Below are 23,761 nucleotides of genomic sequence, written 5' to 3'. Positions count from 1 at the left end.
CTGTAGAAACAGGAAGGAGAGGGGAAATAGGGGGAAAGCTACTCACCCGATGGGTAGTGAAGACATTGTTGATATCTGAGACAGTGATTCTGAGAGTGTGGGTGGAAAAAGATTGCAGGCACAAAGTAGCAATGGAACACAGAAAGGTTTTGCAGACTATCAAGTCTTTGGAAACAAAGACTAGGCAATAGGCCCAAAGATGTTTTTAGGAAAGGAGCCATGTGTGTATAGGAAGGCAGAGAGGAAAAGATTGAATATATTGGCCAAGGAAGAAATAAATACAAGAAGAAAGTCCCTGATCAGAGACAGGAGAATGATCAAAGTAAAAAATTTAGAGAATGGAGGGAAAGGTTAATGACTATGGGAAGCTATAAATATAAGGAGGTGACAAAAATGTTCTTGTGGAGATTTACATCAAGTAGCCATGACCTGGGCGAGTTATAAATTGTGGTTCGTGGCTGAGGGCAGAGACTGAGGGGATGACATGAAGGAGAAAAGAAAAGGTCTGGAGTCCTGTGCCATCAGCCCCATCTCACTTTTAACGCATGTGGCACATATAATTTTCTTTCCCAGAGACTCTAAGTTCTTTGAGAGTGCGATCAGTCTTATTCTTTTATTCTTCATTGCCTGGCAAAGTGTTCTGCATATGTAGTGTATTTTTGTTAAATTGGGCTGAACTGAAATGAATTAAGGTGACTAAAGTGACTGCTTAGAGCAATAAGAGACACGTTGAAGTTGATCTGTGAGTGTGTGGTGTGACAAGTTGATAGAGCTTTGCGTTTTAATGCAGCTGTGCCCCGGGACCCAGGAAAAGAAGAACAGAGAAAGCAGAAAGTGGTCTAGCAGGCAACTTAGAGTGTCTGGGCTGCCAACGGAGTCATGTTGTGGCTGCCCATGCAGTGCAGCTGGTGTGAGCCTAGGTGGGCTAATGACGAGATGTCGTGATGGGTATAGGTTTGATGGAGCACCTGATGGAAAGGTCAGAAAGGAGAATATCGCCAACAAAGAACTTGTCATCATAGGGGACTGACGTCATGTTTCATTTTCTTTTCTTTCTTTCTTTTAACCAAAATACTATGGGCAACATTATATAAATAATAGATATAGCAAGTAAACCTTTTGTATCCTTAACTATGTTGGACAGAACATAAAGTATCTTTTATTCCATTAGGAGGTATCTCAGTTTACTAAAAAGTGTGTTTTAATATTTTTAACTTCTTCATATGTGTTCAGAGAACCAAATATACATCTATTTATATATACTAATAGTTCTTATAAAATAATGGCAAACATACGTTTAAGTTTTCATTCATTACATATTCATTATACATACATACCTCACTATTTCTTTATCCATTCATCCATTAATGGACACTTAGGTCGTTTTCATATCTTGGCTATTGTAAATAATGCTGCAGTGAAAACATGGGCTGCCTATATCTTTTAGTGTTCATGTTTTTGTTTTCTTTGGATAAATGCACACAAGTGGAATTGCTATATCATATGGTAGTTCTAATTTTAGTTTTGTGAGGAACTTCCATACTGTTTTCCATAGCAACTACACCAATTTACATCCCTACCAATAGTGCACAAAGGTTCCCTTTTCTCTATATCCTTGCCAGCACTATTTTTTCTTGTCCTTTTCATTATAGCCATTCTAACAGGTAGGAGGTGATGTCTCATTGTGGTTTTGATTACATTTCCCTGATAATGAGTGATGAATGTTCCTATTGGCCATCTGTCTGTCTTTGGAAAAATGTCTCCTCAGATCTTTTGCCCATTTTTAAATTGGAATGTCTGGTTTGCTGTTGACTTGCATGAGTTCTTTATATTTTGGGATATTAGCTACTTATCAGATATATGATAAATAAAATGTAAAAGTATAACAACCGTATTTCAATTTTTATGATTCTAAACACAAATATTATCTATTTAAAATCACACAGCACTGCAGTGAGGTAGGTATTTAATGCATCTTGCAGATAGGAATGTGGAAATGAGGCACAGAGACAATAAGAAACTAGCCCATGGTTACACTGCAGTTGAGAGGTAACACAGGAATGAACCCAGAAAGTGTGATTTAACTGTACTCTTAGCTATTATAGTATATCATCTGGCCAATCCTTAACTATTGAATCCTGATGAAACATGAAGGGCAGCAAGTTAGCCTTTTGATTTAGGCATTCTAGATTAGCTTTTTACAATGGAGAGATATTTACTATCTTGTATATTGAACATAAATGGTCCAACAATTGAAAAGGGTTGGTACACTATTTGACAATGAAATAAAATATTTGACCAAAATTTGCTGCAAATTTTGGCTCCATGTGGGCACAAAATAAAATGTAGTGTTTCCATTGCCATTTACAAGAGTGGGTCTCATATATCCCCTCATAAATAATTTGGGAGAAAAACTTTTTCATATAAAAGGCATGGATATCTCCTTTTGAAACTTCTCAGGTACCCCTACTCAGCATTTGCCAAAATGATCTTATTATTCCCCCAAAAGCTTCCTCTTTCAATGAATACCATCCCAAACCACCACTTGCCCAAGCAGAAATCTAACCATCATCCATACTATCTCCTCTCTCCCCAAATAGTCAATTTCTAGAAAATTGAGTAGAAAATCCACCTGTCTGTTGAAAATTTCTATTCCCTTCTAATTGGTTAGCCCTCCTTCAGTCTTAGCACATTTTCTACACACATTCTTTCAAAAACGCACGTCTTACTGTGTCTGTCCCCTGTTTTAACTGGGGCTGTAAATGCCCCATGGTCCATCCTCTTTTCACTGTGCCGTCCACTTCTCTTGTTCCTCTGACTCATTATGCTTTTTCATTCAGACCTTGCCTATGAAGTTTCCTCACACTTGCATCTTTTCTCTCTTTGTCTTACTAACTCCCACCTATACTCTTTGCATAGATGTCAAGCACGGTACTGTCTCCTCATAGAAGATTTTCCTGACTCCTCAAGTTCATATCAGACGTTTTTTCTCTGTGCTTCACCACACCCCAGGCTTCTTCTTTCATAATGTCATCACACTGTGAGTGGTTCATAAATACTTCCCATGACTGTCTTTGAGATACTTATGTTGGGAACCACAGGGATAAATACCAGAGGTAAGAAATATGAATGAGAGAACTGCTGGGTAAGTTCTTACTTATTAAAATGCTTCCCTGTTCCTCACAATGGAAATAGTTCCATCACTGTCTCTAATTACAATCTTATTAAGCACCTACTAAAATGCTGTGAGGCAACCTATAAATCTATGTACTCTGGAATCATTTTTATGATTCAACTAACTTTACAAAATTTTATAAGAAAAAGAAAAGAATGCTTTTGTATAGATTTCCATATATGTATTTAAAAATACCTGGGAAAATGCTCACTTCAGCAACACATATACTAAAATTGGAATGATCCAGAGAAGTTTAGCCTCCTTGCAACAGAATGTCACACAGATTCCTGAGGCATTCCATAGTTTTAGAGAATCTTAAAGGTAGCAAGGAAGAAACAACTAGTAACAACTAGTAACAAGGGAGACCAGATAAGACTAGCAGCTGACTTCCCAACAGAAACATTACAAGCCAGAAGGGAATGGCAGGAAGTGTTCCATCTAATGAAAAGTAAAGGTCTGCAACCAAGACTACTCTACTCAGCAAAGCTCTCATTTAAAATGGAAGGTGAAATAATAAGTTTCCCAGACAAAAAAAAAGGCTAAAAGAATACATCTCCGCCAAACCAGCAAGAGATGCTGATGGGACTGCTTTTAGAAGATGAAGATAAAAAAGAGAGAAAGAGGAACACAGGTACAAACAGAAAAAATGGCAATGAATAAGTACCTATTGATAATAATTTTAAATGTAAATGGATTAAATGCTGTAATCAAAAGACACAGGGTAGTTGAATGGATAAGAAAACGTGACCTGAACATATGACATGCATGACAACAGAACAAAAGATCTACACAGAATGAAAGTGAAGGGATGGGAAAAACATTCCAAGTGAACAGACATGAAAAGAAAGCTGGGGTAGCAATACTTATATCAGATAAAATAGACTTCAAAATAAAGGCCATAAAATGGACAAAGAAGGTCAGTATATAATACTTAAGGGAGTAGTCCATCAGGAGGATGCAGCCTCATAAACATAAAATCATATCAAGAGGGTGCCCAGATCACAGAGGGTTGAAACTAGAAACCAACTTCAAGGAGAAAGCTAAAAAACATTCAAATTCATGGAGACTAAATAACATGATATTGAATAATAAATGGATCAAGAGTGAAATCAAGGTAGAAATAAAAAAGTATCTAAAAACAAATGAAAATGAACATACAACAACCTAAAACCAATGGGACACAGCAAAAGCAGTACTGACTGGGAAATTCATAGTAATACAGGCCTACCTAAAGAAGTTAGAAACATCTCACATAAACAACCTAACCCTTCTAAATGAAAGCTTACTTACCTAAGAAAAAGATAAAGATGAACAGTGAAAGGACAGCAAACTCACAGTTATTAAGAACCACATCTAGAACAAAAGCAAACTAAGAGGACAGCTAGATCAGGAGCAGAACCATAGAAATGAAGATCACATGGAGGGTTAGCAACGGGGGAGTGGGAGAAGGAGAAGGGGGGGGAGAAGGTACAGAAAATAAGTAGCAAAGATGGTAGGTAGAAGATAGATGGGGGAGGGCAAGAATAGTATGGGAAATATAGAATCTAGAGAACTTGAGACATGTGGTCATAAAGTAAAGGGGGAAATGGTGGGGGGGGATATATGCAGGGTGGAGGGGAATGAAGGGGGGAAATAGAACAACTGTAATGGCATAATTAATAAAATATATAAAAAATAAAATAAATTAAAAAAACACAACCTAACCCTACATCTACAAGAGCTAGAGGTTCATCAACAAACAAAGCCCAGAGTAAGTAGAAGGAAGGAAGATCAGAACAGAATTAAATGACAGAGTCTAAAAGAACAATTAAAAGGATCAATAAATCCAGGAGCTGGTTCTTTGAAAAGATAAGTGATATTGACAAATCTTTAACCAGCCTCATCAAGAAGAAAAGAGAGAGGACCCAATAAATAAAAGCAGAAATGAAAGAGGAGGGATTACAACCAATACCACAGAAATACAAAGGATTGTAAGAAATTACTATGAACAAATATAGGCCAAGAAAGTGGACAACCTGGACTAAATGGACAAATTTCTAGAAACATACAATCTTTCAAAACTGAATCAAGAAGCAGAAAGCCTGAACAGACCAATAACAGCTAGTGAAATTGAAGTAGTAATAAAAAAAACCCTCCAATTCCACAAAAGCACTGGACCAGAGGGCTTCACAGGTAAATTTTGCCAAACATTTAAGGAAGAACTGACTTCTATCCTTCTTAAATTATTTGAAAATAATCCAACAAGAGGTAAGACTCCTAAACTCTTTTTATGAGGCCAATATCATCCTAATTCCAAAACCAGGTAAAGACACAATAAAGAAAGAAAACTACAGACCAATATATCTGATGAACATAGATGCTAAAATCCTCAACAATATATTGACAATCTGGATTCAGCAATACATTGAAAAGATCATTCACCACGATCAAATGGATTCATCCTAGGGATGCAAGGATGATACAGTATTCACAAACAATAAACATAATATGCCGCATAAACAAAATGAAGGACAAAAGTCACATGGTCATATCAATAGATGCTGAAAAAACATAAAATTCAGCACCCATTTATGATAAAAACAACTAGCAAAATGGGAATAGAGGAAACATTCCTCAACATAATAAAAGCCATATATGAGAAACTTACAGCCAACATTATACTCAATGGACAAAAATGAAAAGCTTTTTCCTTAAGATGAGGGAACAAACAAGGATGCCTGCTTTTACCACTCTAACATACATAGTACGGGAAGTTCTAGCCACAGTGATTAGACAAGAAAAAAAATGAAAGGCATTCAATTTGGAAAGGCAAAATAACACTGTCATTATTTTCAGGTGACATGATTGTGTAGATAGAAAACCATATAGTCTCCATCAAAAAACTATTTGATCTAGGAAGTGAATTTGGCAAAATAATGAGATACAAAGTCAATATTCAGAAGTTGAGGGCTTTTCTGTACACCATCAGTGAAATATTGGAAACAGTAGGCAAAAAAAAATTTACTATAGCAACAAGACAAATAAATTACTTGGGAATAAATAACCAAGATTATAAAAGATCTGTACTTGGAAATGTACACTGAAGAAAGAAATTAAGGAAGATACAAATAAATGGAAGCATCTACCATGTTCATGGATTGGAAGAATTAACATCATTAAAATATCCATACTACCCAAAGCAATCTATAGATTCAAAGCAATTTCTACTAAAATATCAATGGAATTCTTCACAGATTTAGACAAAATATTTCAAAAAATTATATGGAAGTAAAAGAGACCCCAAATAGCCTCAGCAATCTTGAGAAAGAAGAACAATGTAGGGGGAATCACAATACCTGATATCAAACCATACTACAAGGCCACTGTAATCAAGAGTCTGGTACTGGCATAAGAACAAGACACATAGATTAAATGAAAAGAGTAGAGAGCCTAGAAATAAACACATGTCTCTATGGTCAATATTTGATGAAGGGGGCAGGAGTATATAATGGAGTAAAAACAATCTCTTCAATAAATGGTGTTAGGAAAATTGGACTGGTATATGAAAAAAAAAATGAAACTAGGCTGCCAAGTTACACCATACACCAGAATAAATTCAACATGGATAAAAGACTTACATATAAGTTTTAACATCATAAAAGTCCTAGAGGAAAATGGCAGTAAAAATTCAGATATCACACATAGCAATATTCTTGCTGATATATCTCCTAGGGCAAGGAAAATAAAGAAAAAATTAACAAATGGGACTACATCAAATTAAAAAGTTTCTGTGCAGCTAAAGAAAATATCATAATGAAAAGGGAACCAACTGTATGGGAGAACACATTTTCCAATCATACAAGGGTTTGGTCTCAAATATATAAAGAACTCATATGACTCCACTCCAGGAAGACAAACAATCCAGTTAAAAATGTTCAAAGGACCTGAATAGACCCATGTCCAAGGAGGACATATGGAGCACCCATAGACACATGAAAGGATGCTCAATGCCACTAGCCATCAGAGAGATGCAAATTAAAACCATAATGAAGTATTACCTCCCACCAGTCAGAATGGCCATCATTAATAAACCAACAAACAACAAGTGTTGGAGGGGGTGTGGAGAAAAGGGAACCCTAGTGTACAGTTGGTGGGAATGCAGACTGGTATAGGTACTGTGGAAAACAGTATGGAATTTCCTCAAAAAACTAAAATGGAACTGCCTTTGGACCTAGTGACCCCACTGCTGGAATTATACCCTAAGAATCCTGAAACACCAGTTCAAAAGAATTTATGCATCCCTGTGTTCATAGTGGTGTTATTTACAATAGCCAAGTGCTGGAAACAGCCTAAGTGCCCATCAGTACGAGTGGATCAAAAAACTGGTGCATTTACACAATGGAATACTACACAGCAGAAAGAAAGAAGGAGCTCCTACCTTTCACAACAGCACAGATGGATCTGAAGAGCATTATGCTAAGTGAAATAAGCCAGGCAGTGAAGACAAATACCATATGATCTCACCTGTGAGAAGAACCTAAGGAACAAAATAAACTAACAAACAAAATAGAACCAGAGGCATGGAAACAAGGAAGAGACTGACAGTGGCCAGAGGGAAGGGGGTGGGGGGACAAGTGTGGAAAGATGGGAAAGGGACTAGTCAAGGAACATGAATGCAATACCCATGGACATAGACAACAGGGTGGGGCATGACTGTGGATGGAGGTGGGGAGCTGGGCAGAGGAGGGCAAAGGGGAGATAATTGGGACAACTGTAATAGAACAACAATAAAATGTGTTAAAAAAATTTTAAACATATCTGGGACATCCAAATTATGTGAAAAAAAGGACATCTAAATTCAAAAAAGATAGTGTTGATGGATGAAGCTATTAATTTATCTCTATTACAGTATATTTGTTTCAGGCCAAGTTTATTTCATAAAGTAGGTCATGAGGGTCTTTTGAATGGTTTTTGTATATTGCACATTAATAATTTCTTAAGACTGGGAAATGATTTTAATATTCTAAATTATTATAAAAATTTATGGTTGTTAACAACTCTTCTTAGGATATAATTTTGGTGACAAATGATTCATTTAGTGAGAGTTTTTGATCAAGGATACACTCCCCAACTAGAATCTAATTTCTGTGAAAAAATAGAATATCTTTCAAAGTCTACTTTGTGACTTTGGATTTATAGAACTGTTGTCTGCTGAACATGGAGGTAGCGTGTAACAAAATTAGAGCGATAACTGAAAGATGATTGAAAGCAATAGAAATTATAGCATAAGGTTGTTTCTTGCCAACTCCTTCCACTAAGGTGAACTGTTCATCTTCTCTGCATAGAGCGTATCCTGGGCCTTCTGGTCAGAAATGGAGCCCCCCACCCCCAAGTGTCCCTGTCACGCCCCTCCCTCTTTTCCTGCGGGACAGTTATTGCTGTGGGCCTGCTGCCCGACAGTCGGGCTCCCCGCAGGTCGGACTGGGCTTCTCTCTCGGCTTCTGAAAAGAGCAGTTGGTTAGAACTTACATATTACCTTATCGTCTCTGTAACATAACATCTGAGTACCCTCCACAAACCGGGTGAAAAACAAAACTGTTTTTAAAAGCCTGTTAAAATAATTTAGTTACAGTTTGAAAGGAGGCATTCTAATCCACAGTTCTTGGCAAGTCACGAGGAAAGCATTGGCAGATTATGTTGTCATTGGATAAAAATATTATTTCCCTTCCAAATTATATTGTTTGGGGAATTTTTATTTTAATGGGTTTTCTAGATCCATTAGTGATAAGAATAAGTCAGGTGGCCCCTAAAAATAACTTTGCCTATATTCTAGCATAAGTTTACATCTGGGAAACTGCATGTCCAGCTAATCGTTGCTTAGTATATCTTAGGAAAGTCTAATTTATTGATTCTATTTCCTCCTATGAAATAAAGACTCCTCACGACTTTATTAATTTTTTTTATTTTGACCCAACACTCACTGAACAGAGAAGACTGACATAGTAGTAACTAGGAACCTGGAAATGTATTAGAATCCAAAGGAATCGCTACAGCATCCAAACCTATGAACTGCTTCTGATCCTTTAACATCTCCAAAGGGAAACCAAGCTTACAAAATCTCGCTAACCACCTTGCATTGAGCTGTCACCTTCGATGCACCTTTGATATCCTCGCTTTTCGTTAAAGGGGAAGATGGGAAGCAGAAAGTGTATCATTTCATTCACACAGACGTTGTCCGGAAGTACGGCTGTGATATGATTTCTGTCAGAAACAATCTGCTTGATATTCCTCTGCCTTTGCCCGGGAACACAGAGTGGTCTGTCTGTTTTCTGTCCCTGGGTGCCGGGATATGCCGCCTTGTCAAACAGCATTTGTCTTCGCTCACTACCTGCTTGTTGAGTGGAGCTGAGCCTCACCGCGGTGGCAGAGAAAGCCTTAGGCTGCGCAGCATCTGTCTCTCCTTGTAATTAGCTGCAGCCCCGGATAGGGAGCAAAACAGAGATTTTGTGCTGTGAAAGAGTAATGTGTCTAGACAGGAGTTTCTGAGCAGGGGAAGGGTTTGTTAGTGTTTCTGTTCAAACGAGGACACAATTTTTTTTTGCCTCAAAATGTTTTGAAGGCAAAGGGGCCATTTGCTTCCAAAGCAAACTTGGGAAAACTCAAGCAAGGTACCTTCAATGCTCCTTCAAAAAGCCTTCGCTTGACAATTTTAGCATCAAAATAATGATAGTAATCATTATAGACCTGTTGAATAAAATAAGAATCCTGAGTCAATACCAGCATAAATAAATGAATGAATAAATAAAAGATGAAGATTGGCTCTTCTTTAGATTAGAATGCCGAGTGATAAAGGTTGAAGGAGTGGTGGAGTTAGAAAAATCACCATTTTGGAACTGTCATGTAATAACTAATATGAGCGAGAATCACCAATGGATGCTGGTGGACGAAAGTTTGATGGGAATGAGGGTATGCGTAGTCTCAAATTCTCTCCTCACAAGTTACATATGTTTACATTTATATATATATATATATATATATATATATATGTATATATATAGTATAGCCTGGGTAAAGGAAATACGGGGAGCCTTTTATTTTCTTTTTGTAACTTTTCTGTAAGTGTGAAACTATATCACAAGAAATAAGTACCAAAAAAAAAATAGTATTCACTTGTACTCTTGGTTTTCCTCTCAGGTGATTGGAACATGTCTCAGGCTTGGCTGTCTTTAGTGCAGTATTAGGAAAAATCACTCTGCTACCCAGAAGCTTCACTCACTCGCCAGCTGCCAGCAAAGCTTCATTAAAGTAACACGTTCCACAGTCAAAACCTGCTCTCTCTTGGGAAAAGAGGGACATTCTGAATCCTTGCCTTTTACAGAGACCCACTTAGAGACTTGCAGTCTGGGTGGATTTCTAGGTGGAATGTGAGTATCTGCATGTGTGGTTGCCTGACACATTGTATAGTACCCTTTGACTTTACAGAAAAGGGCCCTGAAATTTAGAAAATGAATGCTTGCAATTCTTCCTGTGTCATTCTTAATAAGCTTGCTTTCAGTAACTGGAGGGCAAAGAATCCTCCTCTTCCAAGACCTTATTGTGCAGCCATAGCCGCCTTGATAATTGCTTGAATAAGAAAAAGAGACTAAATATTATAATAAAGACTGCAAATGGTGTCAAGGACAATTATACTCTTGCCTGGATATTTTTGGTATTCATTTAACATAGAGCATTGTGATTCTTGAATGAATGGGCTTATAATTTTACTTAAAAATTGGAATTAAGCAATTCAGTGTGTGTCTAAAGGAGCAGGCATTACTCCTAACAGGCTTCTTCACGCAGCAGTGACCTTGGTGTTGCCCCTTCGGGTCACAATGGGCCTGATCGCTCTTTCACAGCCAGGATGGACAGTACTTCCTATTTGGAGCCATGACTTTGGACTTATCTTTTCTTTATGGTTGGTGACTTTGCAGGTAGGCTAACTTCTCTTCCAAAAAGAAAACAAGTCAAGTCTGAAGCATCAGTGCTCATTGCAATGTGATCTAGCTTGCCAACATTGAGAGATGGTCTCTGGTGTGCTCCTGAGATCTCCAATAGTTGTTTAATTTATGGGCATTTGTATATATTTTATGCTGAAAAATATTTGAGTTTTGTATTTTCTTAGAAACGTAAGTTCTCCCTCCATCATCTTCTTTGTTTTACGATAGAAGATGTCTGTAAGAACCACATTGTCTGTCCAGACTTGTTATTTTAAGGGTTAAGAAACTCCTGTTGGAAGGTATAAGGATTGGGCGTCAGGAATCCCCAAGTTACTCGGGATCGTGCTCATGGACGAGGTTGGAGTGGGGGCCAAGGGCTGCGGGTTGGCAGGCAAGCGTCATGTTTACATGCTCTCCCGCTCACAACGACCAACATTCTTGTCCATTTCTTGTACATCCTTGGAAAACAAACACTAGTAATTTCAAGTAGGATACTGGAAGAAGTTGTAATGCTTTTAAATTTTTGGTTTTGACATAATTTTAGATTTACAGAAGAATTGTAAAGATGGTAGAACATTCCTATGTCCCTGTATCTTTCACTCAGCTTCCCCTAATCATGGCAAAGTTATCAAAGCTAAGCCATCATTGGAACAGTAATACTAACTAAACTACAGAGTTTATCCCAGTTTCCTTGGTCTTTCCGCTAATGTACTTTTTTTTTTCTTTTTAAGTTCTGGGATCTAATCCAGCATACCACATCATCTTTAGTAGTCATGTCTTCTTATTCTCCTAAGTTTCTCAGTATTTCCCCATCTCTCGTAACCTGGACCCTTCTGCATAGTGGCCTGTATTTTGTGGAATATTCCTCAGTTGGGGGTTTGTCTGAGGTTTCTTAGGATGAGACAACACATTTTGCAGCGAAAAATCTCACAGAAGTCTTTTTCACTTTTTATTGCTTTAGATCAGTGTGTGTATGATACCATATTACCTATTACTGGTACTGTTAACCTTGATAACTTGGTTAAGATGGTGTCTGCCAGATTTCTCCACTGTAAAGTTACTGTTTTTCCCTTCCCAACTCTATTTGTTAGAAACAAATAGTTTCGCCTCCTCAGATAGTTCCTCTTCTCAAGAGGAGAATTAAGCTCTACCTCTTGGAGGGAAGACTATTACAAAAACTGTAGGCATAGTTAAGATACTACAATAATTAATAAGTATTTGAGAAGAGATACCTTGAGGTTATGCAAATATCAAGTTTAAAATTTTCCTCGTTAATTTAGTTATTAGTGGATCTTGCCTACATTTCATATTGCTATGATGTTTTAATGATGAGTTCTTATTTCACTTATTTTTTCTACACTTATTAATTGGAATTATTTTGTGAGGAAAATTAACGCATTCTTTCCCACTTCTTATTCAGCCTCTTGATTATATCCATATGGGCCCATGGATATTTATTTTATTAATTGAATGGTAACCAACACCATCATTTATTATTTTTGCTCCAATTATTCATTTAGCCACTGGGAGATATTTCAGTTTAGCTTCTGTGTCCTTTTGACATGTACCCTGCTCCCCCGCCCCTTTTCATCCTTACTTCCTGGTGCTGCAAGGTGCTCCGAGACCATCTCGTGTGTTCCCTGCTCAGCCATCGAAACAGGAATTCCTACTGGAGAAAGCTGGTTAGAAATCAAGGTCTGGGTGCCAGTTGTGCTTGTTGCCATTGGGGTGTCTATCTCCAAGGCCACCTCAGCTGACAGATCTAGGAAATATATGTAAACATGCTATCTTTGTACACAGGTGGGTTTATATTTATTTCTGTGTGTATTTATGTGGATTTATATTTATTTCTCTGTGTATTTCTTGTGAAACAAACATTCACACTGATTCATTTGACTCTGATCCTGCCCTGCAAGGTTTGTTCTCATATTCCCACCATAGTTATTCATAAGGTTATTTGAAACTTCTTTCCTCAACAGTGAGAAACTTACTATGTATGCTGTATTTTCTCATTTGTTCCACTTTAACATATACAGTCCAGCATAAGTAACGCCTGCCTGAGTGTGGTCGGTAGGGCAATAATACAGGTGTAATAATTTATAGTTTTAATTTGAGCATTTCACCTAAAATATCATATGGTGTACTTGAGTGTGATGATATGTCACAGAATTACATGCTATGATTTTGTAATAAAAAAGGGGCATTATTTGTGCCTGACCCTATATATGTAAGTGTCATATCTGCTAAACCTTAGTACTATGTGAAACAAATTTAACTAGAGCGCAGTGTCTGTGTACATTTCTTTTTTGGCATTAGCCTTCTAACATCTAGAAAAGACACTTGTTTTCCATAGTTATTTAAGTCAGCTCCTTCCTTCCTCACTCCTTCAGTGAGGCCGTATTACCCATTTATAATGCAGTTAGATTGGTTTACTATAGTCTGCACTCCACTGAGATCCCCCAAAATCCTGTTTGATTTTGTTTCGTATGCCTTGTTTTTTAATTTTCAGACAGCAAAAATTAATCTTTCTGTGGGTTTTGACACATGCATAGTTTTGTGTCCTCACCACCCAGTACCATACAGAACAGTCTGATCACCCTAAACCATTCCCTTGTGTCTCCTTTGTAATCAGCCTCTCCCCTTAACATCAGCAACTACTGATCCTGTTTCTGTCCCTACAACCTTTGCTTTTTTCATCATGGCATACATGGAATCATAGAATATAACAGCTTATATGTTTGGCTGTAGAAAAATAAATTAAAAAATCATCCATGTGGCTAGATGCGTCAACAGTATTGCTGTGACCCACTGCACTGTGTGGAGAACGCAGAGTTTATGTGTTCCCGTTGAAAGACATCTTGATGGTTTCTAGTTTTTGGCGATCATAAATAAAGCTGCAATAAACATTTCCACACATGTTTCTGTGTGAACATAAATCTTCTATTCACTCAAGAAAATGCCAAATGTTTTGGTGGTTGGGTCATATGGTAAATATATATCAGCCAAACTGGTTCTCAAAGTTGCCATACCCTGTGGCATCCCCGTGAAAAATGAGTGAATGTCCTCAGCGGCAGTTGGTGGTGTGTATTTTTTGGTTAGTTCTCTTTTGTTTAAGCCATTCTGATAGGTGGGGTGCTATCCCATTGGGGTTTGGGTTTGCATTTCCCTAACCAACGATGTTATGTCTTCTTGCTCTGACTCCCTCTGTCCTCTCCATGTCTTCTTTTGCTGAAGTGTCTGTACGGATCACTTGTCATTTTAAAGCATGTTGTTTTTCTTTCTTATTGTTGAATTTTAAGATTTCTTTACATATTCTGTGTACAAGAACTTTATAAGATACATAACGTACAAATGTTTTCTCCTGGCCTGTGTCTTTTATTCTCATCAACAACATTTTCACCAAGCAGAAGTTTCAAATGGTCGTAACTAATTTATATGTACTTAAGGATTGAGTGTGCCTTTGGTCATGCACCTCAGAACTCATGGCCAATTTCTTTGTTTTTCTGGATGTTTTAAGAGTTTTAGACTGAACTTTTGGTCTATGATTTATTTTTATTGAATTCTTCTATAAGATTTAAGGTATTTATCAAGATTGTTGTGGTTTTGCTTTGTCTCATTTACATGTCCAGTGGTTCCAGCATCATTTGTTGAAAAGACTATCCTTTCTCCATTGAATTGCCTTTCTGTCTCTGTGCAAAATCAGTTGACTGTTTTGTGTGTGTGTCCATTGCTGTTGCATGGATTCACGTTCTGTCCTTTCACTGCTACTGTGCTCGGACGGCCGTGTGGCTCCGTAGTGAGACTGAGAACCTGTGTGGTGTGTGGCCTCCAACACTGTCCTTTTTCAGAATTGTTTTGGCCCTTCTAGTTCCTCTGCTTTTCCATAGAATTTTCAAATCAGTTTATCAAGTCTATAAAAACCTTGCTGGGAGCTGTGTTGGGATGGCATTGAATCTATAGGGCAAATTGAAAATATTGACATTTAACATCTTAACAATATTGTTTTCTAGTTCATGAATATGATGTGTCTGTTCCTGTATTTATTTATATAGATGATTCCCTTTCTTAGGGTTTTGAAACTCTTAGCATACAGATACTGCACACATTTGTAAATGATCTAACCCTAATTACTTTATATTAGTATTTCATGTCATTGCAAGTGTGTTGTTTTTATTTTAGTTTCAAATCCCAATTGTTCATTGCTGATGTCCGGGAATGTGATAGACTTTCATATATTGATCTATATCCTATGCGCTGCCAAGCTCTTACTTGTTCTTAGAGCTTTGGTGTAGGTTCTTTGGGATTTTTTGTGTAAACATGTTACCTGTACATTGGACTGTTTCTTTCTTTCTTTCTTTCTTTCTTTCTTTCTTTCTTTCTTTCTTTCTTTCTTTCTTTCTTTCTTTCTTCCTTCCTTCCTTCCTTCCTTCCTTCCTTCCTTCCTTCCTTCCTTCCTTCCTTCCTTCCTTCCTTCCTTCCTTCCTTTCTTTCTTTCTTTCTTTCTTTCTTTCTTTCCTTTCTTTTCTTTCTTTTCACCTGCACAAATTTTGTTTTTTTCTTTTCCCTCTCTTAGTGCAGGCGATGAATAGGAATAGGTGCTATGCTGAATAGGAATAGTAAAAGATGGCATCTTTTTGTCTTATTCTTGATTTTAGGGGAAAATCATTCAGTCTCTTACATTGAACATAATATGAGCTGTAGGTTTTTTGAAGATACCCTTATTAGGGTAAAGAAGTTCTATTCTGTTACTAGTTTGACACAAAATTTTATTATGAATGCATTTAGTATTCTGTTGCGTGATTTTTCTGCACCTGTTGAGATGATCATGTGTTTTTTCTTATTTAGTCAATTAATGTGGCAAATTACATTGATTTTCAAATGATGCATCAATTTTAAATTCCTATGATGACTCTTGCTTAGTTATATGCTGTTTCATCTTTTTTTAGTATTGCTGAATCTGATGAGGTGATTATTTGGTTGATGATTTTCTGCATCTATATTCAAGGGAAATGTTGGTCTGTAGTTTTCTTTTCTGAATAGATCTTTTTCTGGGTTTGGTATTGGGCTAATACTGTTATTCTCACCTCTTGTGCTTTCTGGAAAAGAATTTATAGCATTCATGGTATTATTTCTTAAATGTTTAGTAGGATTTTATGTATTTTGGAAAAGTAATTTTATGTAATTTTTAATATAACATTCCATATTTATTTTAATTTTTAATTAAATAAAGTTTAGTTAGTATTCAGGAAAGTTAAACGAACTCTGTGACTGAAAATCAAAATTAGTGATTTAAAATTAGTTACCAAATATACAAACTGGATTGAATTCATCATAAATTGAGTATCATACTGTGGAATAAAATTCAATACTTGTCTTCTTCTTAGACTATAATACATAAAATAATTTTTTTCTACTATCATTTTAGATTTCTATATAAAGACTAATATTAAGAATCAGGAAGTAGCAACTTTCCCCAAAACATTACACACTGTCTTGCAAAATACCTAGAACCCAATGTCTAGCCTTTGGGTTTTTTCAGTCTTCTTTGTAATGAAAAATTCCAGTCTTCCTTCAGCCTTGTATCTCTCCATACCATCATGGCCTGTCTGAGGCCTGCTGAGGGGCTGAGCCAGCAAATCACCATGGCGAGAGGAGCAGGTTACAACTGGGTAGTATTTAGGAGTCAGTTTCTTTCTCAGAACGTGCGCTGCAGCCTGCTCTGGAGTCCTGTCTTGAACACCTTGAGTCTGAGAAGTGAGGTTGAGATCCATCTTTGGATGAGCTGCCTCATCGAATCTGGGTTCAAAGGATGTCTTGGGAGTCAGATCTTCCACTCAGCTGAAGGGAGGTTGCCCTGCTCAGCAGCCATGTTGGTTCATCTTTGGTCACTATATTTGCTCACCACAGGGGGTTAACTGTCAGCTGGACTGGTACCATTTCAGGGCCTTGTTCTCCTGAATGTAGTGTTCAGGGTTGTACATGTGACGTATGGATATGTTTTTATTAGAAGAAATATAGAGCATTTCTCTGTAACTAGCTTGATGTTCCATGTTTTATAGTTAACATATATTCAAATAAATCTGATAGAAATGAGTGTTATTTTATTAATGTTTTTCTTGCAATACCTTAAGAGAGAGCATTTTATAGTGCACTTTATTTGTGTAATATTTCTTTCTTAGATAACTTGAGGGATAAACAGATCACTTCGTCTTTGTTTTCCCAATAGTATCCAGTAGTGTACAGCACATACTAGGTGCCAGGTAATGCTTGTTGAATGAATAATAAATGTAGATGAACAATACCGTTTTCCCTCCTTTTGTTAATCCTTATCTTCCATTTTCACTAGGCTTAATTTTTCCCAGAAAAAATTATAAAAACTTATTTTTTCTTTTTATCTAATGTGTTTGCTGTGTATATCTGAGAGAATACAATTTACCCATCCCATTTAGAGAAAAATCTTTCCTAAATAAACCTCTTTTGGTGTCATGCATATCAGGTACCTCTCCCATATTTTTTTTTCAAGCTGGAGAAGACAAGGGAAATGAGGAGAGAGAAGGAGGAAGAGGTCAGGTGTGCAGGTTTGTACGTTGGCTCGACTGGGTTTTGAGCGACAGCAGAGCCTCGTGGCATGGGGGGCCCCAAAGGAGCCTCTTATGGAAAGCGTCCTAGTCAGGCCATGCTGACCCAGCTGCCTCTGAGTTTTCCTTCAGGTTACTGAAGAACATTACTCATTTTCACCACTGATACTATTCCATCTTTAGAACCAGACCTTTAGACGTTTTGCCATTGAGAGAGCCCACCCAAGCCCCGGACCCCTATCTCTCTGTGTTGGTCCTCTTGGGCAGCCAGGCTCACTCCCAGGTATTGAGCCTCCTTCCTCCGTAAGGCAGCCCTCTCCCACCACTGCCCCCTGTCTGCCCTGGAGGTCCTGGGCTCTCATCATGCCTAGCACCTGCTGCTTCAGGCCAGCCTCTCCTTGGTTACCAGGGATGTCCCTGAGCCCTCCCTCAGCAAGCCCCCTTGTCAGCTGCCTCATTCCCTGGCAGTGCCTAATTTTATGCCAGCAATACTGCAGTTTTCTCACATCAGCTTCTCTCTGTAACTCTCACTTAAATGTGGCTATATTATCTGTAACTCTCACTTAAATGTGGCTGTATTATCCTAGGAAACTTCCCACCCCAGAATTATTTTGGAATGGCATAATTTCAAGTCTACTGGCCTGGAAAATGTCACAAGAATGGGAAGTTCTCACCTATGTTACTTGCTCGAACAGAAGTTTGTTTCACTGCACTTGTATGATTAGCGTTAGTGAAACTGTCTGTTTGTGGTGTCTTTGAACACAAATCCACTGTGTAAATAGCTTAATACAGCTAATAAGCAGATAAACATAGGAATGTATTGTAAAAATCCATGAGCTTTACTATTAGCAGAGCCCAGCTGTCTCAGACCTTGTTAGCCTTAGATACAAATAAAGTCATTTTGTGCAAATGGCCATGTTTCCTGTCCAGTAGCCCTACCTGCTAACCACAGAACCTGAGTTCTTATACCTGCTTTTCCCTGGTTATTGCTGAGCATCAGAATGATGCCTCACATATATTTATGGGTAGTCCTCTTGTCTCTCCTAATCGTTGGCTGCAGCTTCTTTGTTGAGGGCATACACCCCCTACAGAAGGACCTTCCTGTACTACAGGTGCTTTCATGACAACACAGCTTTGGCGCTGCTGGGAGCATCTCCCAGTGCAACTCAATACCACAAATAGCTCAAGATGCCAAAAAGTGTCCCTCAACCCTTGGAGAGCACATATTTTAATGAGATCTTACAGAAGTGAGAATAATCGTATTTGTGTCTCTCTTAAGGTACCTAACGCACTTTGCAATGCATACACACATTCAACTATATGCATAGGTTCTGCTGTAGTTGATGCTTCAACTCTGGGCTGCCCTTTGTCACTTAAATTTTGAAGATACACTGACGGCGCCTTGTGTTTTTAGAGCATCGCTTAAGAAAACACCCACATTGTGTCAACAGTTTCTTTTGGGACTGGCTGGAGTAGAGATACAACATCTTTCAATTCTGCATTTCAAGTGCCCCAGGCTCAGACCTGCACTCACACGTGCACGCACACAACTGCTCACTCCCAGACTTTCCAAACAAAGACACACGCATCTTCCTCTGACCCCTTCCCCCCCATTCATGTCAACTTCTGGTGGCCTGAGAAGTTTCCAGCCCATCATTTCATAAGAGCAATCATGAACTAGTTTTACTTTTGATGTCTAATGACTCTGTTTTTTAAGTAGGTTTCTAGATAAGGGTATGAGAAATATCTTGCATGTATAACCTATTATTAAAGAGGATGTTTGATCTAAGACTTTTTTAATATATTCTTGACTAGATTTGTGCAGAAATAATATATTCTGCCTGGTAGTGCTCTGTCGGACCTAGACAGCACAAACACACTTGTTTCTGACGTGTGGAGCACAGAAATGAGCACGAGCCCACGTAGGCGAACTTTAAATGTACTTACTCTGATCATTTTGATGCGATGTTGGTGCATTTCTCTGTTTAAAGTGTGAGGATGGAGAAGACATCGGATTCTCGGGCTCATTTCAGAATTCCCAGGGATAGTGACAGGGCTCTCAGATTGAATTTGGGAGCAGAGAATGGTCTGTGTTAATTTGAATTGTCTTGTTTTTCTCAGAAATGTAAGTGATTGTGATTCTGGAAGAGCACTTTACGCATATTAAATTAAATGTTGAAAACATACCTTTTTTCACTAATATAGGCCTTCCAGCGGTCATTTCTTATACGATCTTTCAAAGCATTTAACACATTTTACTCCTTCCTACTTGTGAAAACTTCTCTTGGTTTCTCTCCTACCTCACTGGACACTTCTTCTCCTTTGCCCCTGCTGTTTTGTTTGTTTGTCTTTTGTTTTGTCTAACTCTCAATATCTAGTACCCCAGGGATCTGTCTGTCTACTTTTTGTCTCTTACATCTCCACTCGGTGAAGCATCTCACCTGCTCCTGGGACTTGAAATACCACCGAGATTCCAATGACCCCAAACCCATAGCTCCAGCCCCAACCTCTGAAGACTTAAAGGATATCCATATATACATCTTAGATGATATCTATCTATATATAATCAGCATTCTGGTTTTTTTTTAACACAATAGGAGTTGTTCTCACTAGTCAGTTTCAAAATGAATATCCTTCTTTTGGATGGTATTTTTCAGTGCAATGAGCTCTGGTATTGAGCAGAGCTGTTTATAATCTTATATACGTTTGGAGTTTCTTAAAGTTGTGTTACTTCAAATGCTTAAACAGATTAATTTTTCCCCCTTCTTGGAAAAGAAACTACTACTTGTCTATAAAACATTACTCTTTCCTCCTCTTTAATTATCAAAGGTGGAAATGGGTCTAACCCAAGTATTAAATCCCCAACTGTCACTGCAGATATAGGTGGTCTCTGATATAAAAAGTGGAAGTCATTAGGTGATGTCCTTGGGAAAGCTATTTATAAGAAGCTAACTAAGGAATTAGGCAGGTACACTTTTACTCTTGCCTTTTTTTTCTTGCTTCTTAAGGAAAATGGATGTGATACCTGGAGCTGCAGCAAACATTATATGATTATGAGGCAGCTGCAAGGAAGGAAAAGATAGTGGAGAAAAAAGGAGATGGAGTCTGGGTTTCTAATGACTGAATAACTTTTATACAAACCTTGGACTTCTAATCTCTGGATTTATGCGTAACAGAAGATTAATCTTTATTGTGTTTAATGGAATATTATTTGAGTTTTCAGCCATATGCCTACAGCTGAGGCTAACACTAATTTCTCTCCCCAAAGGAAAATATGACATCCCTTTGAATGTACATGTATCAGAATGTCCATTTCAGTAAACTGTTTCATGAAATACTTTTTCTGTTCATTTTAAATAAATCAATAATTTAGTTTTGGATTGTTTTCCATAAATGTTGATTTCCATGTTCTCACAGTCCCTTCTTTTGATAAAGGCAGTGCGGCTTAGTGTAAAGAATGTAGTCTTTGGAGTCAGATGATTGTGAGTTTGAAACAGGCTTGTCACTTATCTGACCTCTGGAAAGTTTCTTAATTTATCTAAATTTCACCTTCCCCATCTCACCTTCCTAATGCTTCACACACTCTGATGGAAGTAAAGAGGGTTGTGCTTCTCCATAGGGGTTTACATGTGTAAGAAGTCACTGGGCTAGACATTTAAAAATTGCACATTACTTTATGTAAATTATACTTTAATTGAAAAAACAAGCATAAAGAGGTATTCCATAAATGGAGAAGGAAAAAGTAACCCACACATACCAGTATTTTAATTGATTATCTTATTTCTGTAATAAAAAGGACACAATCATTCTGGGGAGTATATATAGGTATTTTAATTTTTTTAAGTTTTGAAATTGAGGTGAATGCTTTTTACCGGACATGTTCACATTTGATAGTCATGTCATGCTGAAGTTTTCTCTTCTAACTTTGGACTCTTCTGCAGTTCCTTGCCCGAAGATCGGTAAGACCCACAATTATTGTCAAGAAGGGTTGTGACTGTGTTTCCTGTGCTGAAGTTTTGAGGTTTAAGAAGCAGAATCCAATAATTGGGCTTTTCCTTTAAATTAGGGAGTCAGTGTCCTCTTTCTTGGGATAAGAACAAGTATTTGGATGGAAGGAGAGGTCATCTGATTTCTGTGCAAAAATTTTGGCCAGGGTTGAATGGGTTCCTTGTGGTGACACCCCGTGACGCTCACCAGGAACCCTGATTCCCGCTTCCTTTAGGATCAGTTTGATTTCTTTCCTAAGTCTGTGAGTTGTCGTCTCTAAAGGTTTTCTCCTTCTCCAGTCCCTTGTCCCACTGTCCTCAAATATACTAAGTGGACACATGTGGAAGCGGTTCCCCTTGTCATTTGGGAGGGGCCAGTTTACTTCTGTGAGACACAGGCTCGTGTTCACATTTCACTGGCCACTCTCCTGGACTGAAAAAACAAACCAGCTTTGTTGCTGCCAGCTGACCTGCTTTCACCCAAACAACTGCTGCTTGAAGTCAGGGGTAGAGTTTATAAACCCTCAGGACAGTTGCTTTATGCCCACCTTTGTTTGAAAGCGTGGAGTGTCGAGATTCTGAGCCATGTGGATCGCCACCCCTTCTGACTGAATCACAGCAGAGGACGCTCTGTTCTGGCCGGTTTGAAATGACTCATCCAAAGACCAGACTAGACAGATGTGTACGTGCACCAAGAGTGGCATGAATCTGGTTATTCTCCTATTTTTCATCAGTTGCACACCAGGCTAAAATTAGAGAATTTTTTTGTTAGAGAAACACCTGTTTTTCAAACCAGGTTACTTCTGAAGCGAGACAGTGAGAATATAAACAGGACTCTTTTCTGTGGACTGTGGTGTTGAATGGCCTGTTTTTCTCAGTGAGGGAGAGGGGAGGCCAGTGACACAGGCCCGTAAGCACACGTGTGCACACTCACACACAGCTCTCTCACACCGACTGAGATGTCACTGAGATGTCTTTATTTCTGCAGTCGTGAAATAAACTCTAAAAACCATGGAATAAACTCCATTTATTTTTGCTCTTTTTACCTCCTCACCTGTACTCTGCACAGTAATTTAGCTCCCCAGGACAGCTTTTAAGATTCTAATCTTGTTCCTGTCCAGCACTTTTCTCACAGCAGTAAGGAAAGGATTGGCATTCCTCCACTATTGTATATGAAGGAGAATCCGTTCTTGGAAATAAGAGCGCTGTTTATGTTGAAATTCCCTTAGCTTAGCTGAACCTTCGATTATATCGCCCATTCAGATAACCAGATTTTTACCCCCTGTGGTCTGTTTCCATTCTCAGAGAATTGTCAACAATTTATTTCTGCTCTGTCGATTATTTTCATGAGTGAAAGAGGGAGAGAAAGAGACACATCTGGGAAGATTTTGATAACTGAGTCATGTATATAAAATGCTAAGTGGAGACAACTGTAATTGAACAACAATGAAAAAAATTTTTTAAAAGTAATACCTCTAAGCACACTTCTAAAAGATACCATGTGAGAAATAAAGCTTTCCTAAAAAATAGCTAACTGAATTTAGTTATTGTTTAGGTGGCGTTTGTAAGCTGTGACTATTTATATAATTGTACTGTTAGCTTGATTCCAGATATCATAGAAAACATCTTTATTTATAGTTCATATATCTAAAGAATATTATTATATTAGAAAAAAATCCAGTATGCTCATTTCTAATGGGTCTCACATGCAAACTAATTCCATTATTTTTGTAGAAGATTGTTGAATTTTGCAATACCTTCTATAAACTTAAAAGTGCTATGTCAGTTTTATGCTGCACAATATTGACAATGCAAGCCCCTAACCACAAACTTAGATTTGTCATTTAGTTCTGTGCCAGTTGTTTTCCCTGCACATTTACTGTATTAATCAGTCATTTTCTGCAGAAGCAGTAGAAAGTTTGCAAAGACATGTAATGGTCAGTGTATTTTGCTTAATGGAAAACACTTCCAACTATGCATTTAGAAACCGGGGAAATGTCTGTTGCTATAGACACTGTCGTTTCCATTGCTGAATGTTTACACAGACCAGAGACTATTCAAAGCAAA

General features: G+C 37.8%; 1 protein-coding gene and 1 non-coding gene across 2 annotated transcripts in view; both read left to right on the top strand.

The window, feature by feature from the left end:
* The window catches only part of DCDC1 (doublecortin domain containing 1), a 383,276-nt gene that overhangs the window by 280,824 nt on the left and 78,691 nt on the right, over positions 1-23,761 (top strand). The gene's annotated exons all lie outside the window — the stretch shown is intronic.
* Positions 3,379-3,482, top strand: LOC119035348 (U6 spliceosomal RNA). Its single transcript, XR_005079774.1, has one exon. It is a non-coding gene; the product is annotated as a U6 spliceosomal RNA (small nuclear RNA).

This window comes from Artibeus jamaicensis, unplaced genomic scaffold (assembly GCF_021234435.1).
Source record: "Artibeus jamaicensis isolate MK-2021 breed Jamaican fruit bat unplaced genomic scaffold, CSHL_Jam_final contig_797, whole genome shotgun sequence".
NCBI lineage: Eukaryota > Metazoa > Chordata > Mammalia > Chiroptera > Phyllostomidae > Artibeus > Artibeus jamaicensis.
Note: the sequence above shows the minus strand (reverse complement) of the source record. Positions and strands in the feature narration are given on the sequence as shown.